The 7500-nt window shown below is 45.5% G+C and overlaps 1 protein-coding gene and 1 long non-coding RNA gene across 4 annotated transcripts in view; both read right to left on the bottom strand.

The window, feature by feature from the left end:
• The window catches only part of LOC126990166 (uncharacterized), a 46145-nt gene extending 43792 nt beyond the window's left edge, over positions 1 to 2353 (bottom strand). The window contains exon 1 of the long non-coding RNA XR_007744090.1: positions 2230 to 2353. This is a non-coding gene — a long non-coding RNA (uncharacterized LOC126990166). The remainder of the gene's footprint in view (positions 1 to 2229) is intronic.
• Positions 1 to 7500, bottom strand: part of LOC126990164 (RING finger protein 150-like) — an 89045-nt gene that overhangs the window by 77585 nt on the left and 3960 nt on the right. The window lies entirely within an intron of this gene.

The following is a 7500-nucleotide window of genomic DNA, read 5'->3' as shown; positions in this document are numbered from 1 at the left end:
GTTTCTTAAGCTGTTTACGTGTTTTTTAGCATGTACCATTGTTTTATGTGTGATTTGGCTGCGTAGCTTACTGGGGTTTGGGCATCATATTTGATGTATCTACTTTACATTATTTGATTGGATTAAGCTACGTTACTTCGTCGTCAGGTCTCACTACTTGGTGGTGTATAGTTACATTACGTATTTCTTTGCGGAATAAACCATTACCTGCACCAGCAGGTTCGGCGGCGTTGGGCGCTGCACGGAGACAGGTGCGCAGCTGTCAGGGCTTCGGCCACACGCCTCGCTGAAGCCCGTGGCGACGAGACTGGACACTACGGACTTACCGAGGGCACGTTGCTCGTGTCGCCTTCTGCAGCAGGGGCAGTGCTGGCTGGCTCCACCGCGGCCACGACCACGGCCATGACCGCGACGCTCAGCAACATCAGAAGTGTCATTACTTCTGACCTTCTGGCAAGTGAAGTATTTTCCCAAGGCTCGTCTGACAGGCAGCAGGTCAAGATGCCTTGCAGAACTTCACGGGTGAACTGCCCGGTTATTGCCAGTGTGCGTCGGCTTATAAAGCCTTCCTTGCCGCCCCCCACACACTCTTCTCGGGCCTAACAATGACGCACCCAGCGTGCAGTGTGTGTGTGTGTGTGTGTGTGTGTGTGTGTGTATCTTCTCTCTCTCTCTCTCTCTCTCTCTCTCTCTCTCTCTCTCTCTCTCTCTCTCTCTCTCTCTCTCTCTCAGTGTCATTGTCTCTTGGGAATTAAATGTTTCAAAACTTTCCACTTGGTACGGTACTGAAGTCTCTGAGAGCTGTGAGGAGGTCTCGTCTGGCAGTTGTGGAATGAAGGTCCCATGGAGATCGTTACCAGATGTGCAAAGGAGATTTTCCACGTGAAGAAGAGCCGAAGGAGAAGATTAGAAGAAGAGAAGAGAAGATGAAGAAAGCGTTGAAGGAGATGAAGAAGAGATGGAGGAAGTAAGAAGAAGAAGATCAGAAAAGGATGAAGTGGAAATAAGAACAGAAGAAGCCACTACATTGATAACTTGAAGAAGAAACCGGAAATGAAGAGAGAGGATGAAGAGGTGACAAGGCATGGAAGGAAGCCCTGAAACAAAGAGGCTAACAACAATTTTGAAGGTAAAGCATGTCACCTCTCTCTCTCTCTCTCTCTCTCTCTCTCTCTCTCACAACAGCTCTCCAGAGCTTGTGTATATTCGGAGTAACAAAATCTATCTATTATATGAAAAGCATATATGGCGCGCGATTTATATCAAAAGCTAACTCCAGAAATCTCCTTCATCGTAGCATAAGATCGAAAAGTAAAATTCATCTATCTATTGGTCTATCTATCCTGACAGACAGAGACTGGATCTGTAACCCAGGACAGTAAACAGATGGCCAGAATCCTCAACAGTAACTATCGCGTCCGTGATCTATCTAGTCCTTATCTATCGTGTATCTATCTGCCCGCCAGTGAGATGCAGCCGCTGGAAATCTGACTCAATTATGCGATCCTATAGTAAAAAGTGCTGATGACTCGATCATAACAAAATGGCAGGACCCGACGGTTTGTCCCGCGGTTAATAAAACAGTCTTAAACAACAAATGTCTTCAACCCTCACTACCATATTCAACTCGGTCCTAGTTCAAGCTAAACAAGGTCCGAGCTGGGAAGATGGCGAACGTAACACCATTTGTCTATCTATTTAGCTGTTGCTATTAAACTATCAGGCCATAAGTTTGACATCAGTGGCAGGAAAAATACATCGAAAGATTTGTATCCCAGAGATAAACGTTGATTTCTGAAAACAATAATATAATGTCTCCGACGCAGCTATGGCTATCCAGAAACAAGCGCTCTGCCTAACGATCTATTTATCTAGACTTCTATCCAAGGTTATCTATCTATAGAATCTATCTAGGATGCCCCTCCCCAGTGATTTATCTATAACCTGGATCTTTCTGTTGCAACTAGGCAAAAGGTATCTTTCTATCTGACTCTGTTATCTCCTGTATATTTGTCTGTCTATTTATCTCGGCGGGCATTTATCACAACCTCAAACTACCCATGGAAATACTAACAACATAACCTCTACCAAAGCCTTGTCAAACTACCCATGGAAATACTAACCACACAACCTCTACTAAAGCCTTGTCAAACTACCCATGGAAATATCAACAACACAACCTCTACCAAAGCCTTGTCAAACTACCCATGGAAATATCAACAACACAACCTCTACCAAAGCCTTGTCAAACTACCCATGGAAATACTAACAACACAACCTCTACTAAAGCCTCAGCGAAAACATTAAGATCAATAAAGGCTTTAGTTTAGTTTAGGCAAGGTGACAGTTTTAGGAGCTACCGTTCTGTCTGTCTGTCTTTCTCTCTGTCTACACATGTCGTCTCTATGTATCTCCAAAATTCACGGCTTTTAAAGGCACGGCTTTAATAAAGGTTTGTATTGGTCTTCATAAACAATACTGTGGCTCATTCGTTTTTCTTCACCCGTTTTTCACCGCGTGGTTAATTACTTACAAACAGACTTAGAGAGCAATAGAGGAACTTCATACAGAGAGCGCGAAATTAGGCCTGGGGAGGTATTCTCAGACGCTCCCACCTCGCACATCAACTATTTTCAAAGGTCAAAATGGAAATTAATCGGGCTTTCATGAGTTTTTTTTTCACATTCATGGTACAGAAGAAGAGTTAAACAACAACCAGGGCCATTAAACTACACCTGAAAATGCCCGAAACGCCTGCGAAAGCCTTGTCAAATATGTGTAATTGGGCGCCGAATGGTTTGAGAATACAGGTCCTGAAGGTGAGTATGAAGAAAATGAAATGAATAAGATCTAGGACAAACCGTTATACTGCAAACCTAGACCACGAAGAAGAAACCAGAAAGAAGAGGAACGGGATAGAGAGCTTTTGGTAAGCATAGGAATGGCGTGAATAGCAAGCAACCTGTGTGTGTGTGTGTGTGTGTGTGTGTGTGTGTGTGTGTGTGTGTGTGTGTGTGTATGTGTGTGTGTGTGTGTGTGTGTGTGTGTGTGTGTGTCAGTCTAACACACACGCAAAACTCGGTGGAGCCTCAGAGAAGATAAGAAAGAAGGAGAAGAAGAAGAAGAAGAAGATAATACTGAGAAAAAGATTGAGACCTAGAAAAAGGAGACTTAAGTAAATAAAAAAAGGGATAAGAAAAAAAGAAGAATGAAGAATTCAAATGAAAGGAAAAAGAAATGAGAGAAAGAGTAAGAAAGATTATGAGAAAGGAAAACAGGAGGAGGAAAAGGAGGTGGAGGAAGAACTGGGGAAGGGTGGAAGATGAAGAAGGAAAAAAAAACAACTACTACTACTACTGCTGCAATTAAGGCTTTTGTTTTATGCAGTCAGCTGATCGTGTTAGCGTGTGGTTGTCATGGAAACGGAGAGAGAGAGAGAGAGAGAGCGAGAGAGAGAGACATAAAGGTGCAACGTACAATCACACATACGAAAGGGCAATCCACCCCAGCTAGTTATGATATGTTATTATTTTATTTTATTTTATTGCCAGCGGGGGGCGTTGACCTGGGGCGGCGGGGCTAGGGCGGCGGGGGTGGTGGCTGGCGAACAAGCACCCCAGGACAACCAGGAACTCCCAGCAGCAGCAGCCCCAGCAGCAGGCCCCATGGGTAGAATCTGAGTGTGGCTGTGTTACCCCAATCACCGCCACCACCACCCTTCCACCACCAGAACCTTACCCCAGTTTCCGCCATATCCTGCCCCCAGGCGCCCCCCCCACCACCAGAACCTTTTCCAATCTCCCGCCATATCCAGCCCCCCAGGAGCCCCCCAGTTTAGCCGAATTAAGGCGTTGGCCCTCCCCGGATATCCCCCTGGTGATCAGTGGCCTCTACACCCAAGACAGCAGACGGGACATAGAGAACGGGTTGGGTGTTATCGAATCTCAGACTTGCAGTCGGTTCGTCACGGCGGAGGGCGACGAGGAGGTCCCGAGAGATCACGTGCTTATCACCCCGGGTTTGGGCGGATGCAACGCCGTCCCGGGCTACAAGGCAGTCCCCGGTTACGTCAGCGTGGTCCACCTACACGCCCCGGACTGCGTGACACGTGTGGACATGTCTACACGAGATCATGCATGTTTTGGGATTTTACCACGAGCACCAACGCATGGATCAGAGACTCCCATCATAGTTCACTACGATAACATCCTACAGGACGCGAAGCGAATTTTAAGCGCGTTCACCCAGACACGTGGGCTTCCTTACGATGTGGCGTCCGTCATGCACTACGGGCCGAAAGGATTTTGTTATGACTGCTCGAGACCTACGATTTCGGCTCTAGATGGGGAGCTGGGGGCGGAGAGGATGGGACAACGGGTGAACTTGAGTGTTACCGATATAGCGAGGGTGAATCGGTTGTATGGGTGTGAGGGGTACTATCTAGGGTTTGATTTGCCGGGTTCTATGCCTTATGACCCACCGCCTCCCCCCACGGAACCCCTGCCACCCCTTCCGACGAGCTGGTGTTGAGGATTGGAGGGGGGTTGAGGGGTGATTTGGGGTGTGGGAGGTTGGGGTTGCATTACTGTTGTTACTCTCGTTTGGTTAGTTTGTTAAAGGTAGTTAGAGGTGGTTGTGGTTGTAGTGTTCGATTCTCCTCCTCCTCCTCTTCCTCCTCCTCTTCCTCTTCTTCCTCCTCCTCCTTCTCTTTCATTTCCTCTTTCTTTAGTTCATATCTCCCTGGGTCTTTTTTCTCCTCTTACATCTCCTCTTCTTTTTCTCTTTCTCTTCTCTTTGATCCTCCTCCTCTTCTTCCTCCTCCTCCTTCTCTTCCATTTCCTCTGTCTTTAATTCATATCTCCCTGGGTCTTCTTTCTCCTCTGACATCTCCTCCTCCTCTTTTTCTCTTCCTCTTCTTAATTCCTCCTCCTTAAATTTAATCTCCCACGTCTTCCTCCTCCTCCTCCTCTTCTACGTATTCTATTTCCTCTTCTTCTTCTTCCTAACCTCCTTTATTCTAATTTCTTTCCCCCCCTCCCCTTTATTTTCTAGTCTTCCTCCTCCCCCTCCTTTTCTTCTTTTTTCTCCACCTCCTCTTCTCCCTCCTGTTCTCCATTACCCTCCTTCACATTTCCCTAGTCTTCTTCTTCCTCCTCCTCCATTTCCCAAAAACTTTATATCTTCCATGGAAATTCCTCCGTTTTTTTTTTTTGTCTCCCTCCTCCTCTTCCTCTTCCTCCTCCTCTTCCACGTATTAACTCCGGCTTCTTATTTTTCCCAAGTTCTTCCTCCTTTTTATTTTCCTTTTCTTTCTCCTCCTTTAATTTCCTCCTCCTCCTCCTAACCTTACTCCTACCAAATTCCTCCTTCCATATATTTTCGCAGTCATCTTCCTCCTCCTCCTCTTCCTTCACCTCCACCTCCTCCTCATATTTCGTCTTTGTCTTTTGTCATCGTGTGTGTGTGTGTGTGTGTGTGTGTGTGTGTGTGTGTGTGTGTGTGTGTGCACCCCACGTGAGGGATCGTGTGCACCTCCACGTGTGTGCACATATAGAGCTTCTTGTGTGGAGGAGGAGGAAAGAAGATAAAAACTGTGACGCATTCTCTCTCTCTCTCTCTCTCTCTCTCTCTCTCTCTCTCTCTCTCTCTCTCTGACGTGTGTGTGTGTGTGTGTGTGTGTGTGTGTGTGTGTGTGTGTGTGTGCAACATTTTTACAGGCAAGGATAGAGTCTGCTCAAGGGCAAAAAAAAAAAAAAAAAAAAAAAAAAGGAAAAAAAGAGAAAAATAAAGTTAAGAGCACACACTCAACAGCTGCGCGTGTCCTCTGTGCTCATCTCCGCCACACTGCCCCTTGAGCCTGGGGTGGGGGGGTCGGGGGAAGGGGGGGGGGGGTCGGCTGAACCCATCACCCCGGGGCCAGTGTGACACCAGGGTTACCACAGTGTGCCTTTCCCAGGTGTACCCCGGAAGAGGAAGAGGAGGAAGAAAAGGAAGAGGAGTAGGGAGACAATGTAAATCTCCGTCCAAGGGCATAATGCATTCAAGCTAGAAATCGACCAAATAGGGTACTGGGATTTATTTCAAGGAGCGTAAGCAACAGAAGCGCCGCAGTCTTCCTCAAACTATATTTAGCATTAGTTAGACCTCATCTTGATTATGCCGTTCAGTTCTGGTCACCTTACTATAGAATGGATATCAAAATGTTAGAATCAGTGCAGAGGAGGATGAGAATGCAAGTTTAACTGTTTGAATCTTTCCTCGTATGGCAAGTTTCTCAACCCCTGAATCATCAGGGGTTGAGAAACTTGCCATACGAGGAAAGACTCAAACAGTTAAACTTGCATTCTCTAGAAAGGCGAAGGGTGCGTGGAGACATGATCGAGGTTTATAAATGGATGAAGGGCTTTAATAAGGGAGATATTCATAAGGTTTTGTTGGCAAGAGAACCGGGTAGGACACGAAGTAATGGGTTTAAACTGGATAAATTCAAATTCAACAGGGACATAGGCAAAAATTGGTTTACTAACAGGGTTGTGGATGAGTGGAATAGGCTTGGCAGTCATGTGGTGAGTGCCAATACAATTGTCACATTCAAAAATAGATTAGATAAATTCATGGACAGCGATATTAAGTGGGGTTAGATACACGGGAGCTTTGGGTCAAAGGAGCTGCCTTGTATAGGCCTACCGGCCTCTTGCAGACTCCAACGTTCTTATGTTCTTATGTTCTTATATAAAAAAAAAAATATGGAGGAATTTGGAAGATAAGGTTTTTGAGGAATTGAAGGAGGAAATATAATTGGTGAAGGAGGAGGAGGAGGAAGAGGAGAAAGAGGTGGAGGAGGAGGAAGAAGAAGCAGAAGAAGAAGAGAAGGAGGAGGAAGAAGAAGAAGAGGAAAAGGAGGAGCTAGGGAGACAATTAAAAAAATATATAAAAAATATGGAGGAATTTGGAAGATAGAGGTTTTTTGAGGAAATGTTCGAAGGAGGAAATAGAATTGGTGAAGGAGGAGGATGAGGAGGAGGAGGAGGAAGAAGAAGAAGAAGAGAGGGAGGAAGAGGAAGAAGAAGAGGAGGAGGGAGACAATAAAAATATATAAAAAAAATATGGAGGAGTCTGAACGATATAAGGTTTTTGGGAAATGAAGGAGGAAATAGAATTGGCGAAGGAGGAGGAAGAAGAAAAAGAGAAGGAGGAGGAGGAAGACGAAGAGGAAGAGGAGGAGGGAGACAATGAAAATATATTAAAAAAATATGGAGGAATTTGAACGATATAAGGTTTTTGGGAAATGAAGGAGGAAATAGAATTGGCGAAGGAGGAGGAAGAAGAAAAAGAGAAGGAGGAGGAGGAAGACGAAGAGGAAGAGGAGGAGGGAGACAATGAAAATATATAAAAAAAATATGGAGGAATTTGAACGATATAAGGTTTTTGGGAAATGAAGGAGGAAATAGAATTGGCGGAGGAAGAGGAGGAGGAAGAACAAGAGAAGAAGGGAGGAGG

Source organism: Eriocheir sinensis, unplaced genomic scaffold (assembly GCF_024679095.1).
Source record: "Eriocheir sinensis breed Jianghai 21 unplaced genomic scaffold, ASM2467909v1 Scaffold147, whole genome shotgun sequence".
Classification (NCBI taxonomy): domain Eukaryota; kingdom Metazoa; phylum Arthropoda; class Malacostraca; order Decapoda; family Varunidae; genus Eriocheir; species Eriocheir sinensis.
This window is presented reverse-complemented; position numbering and strand designations above follow the sequence as displayed.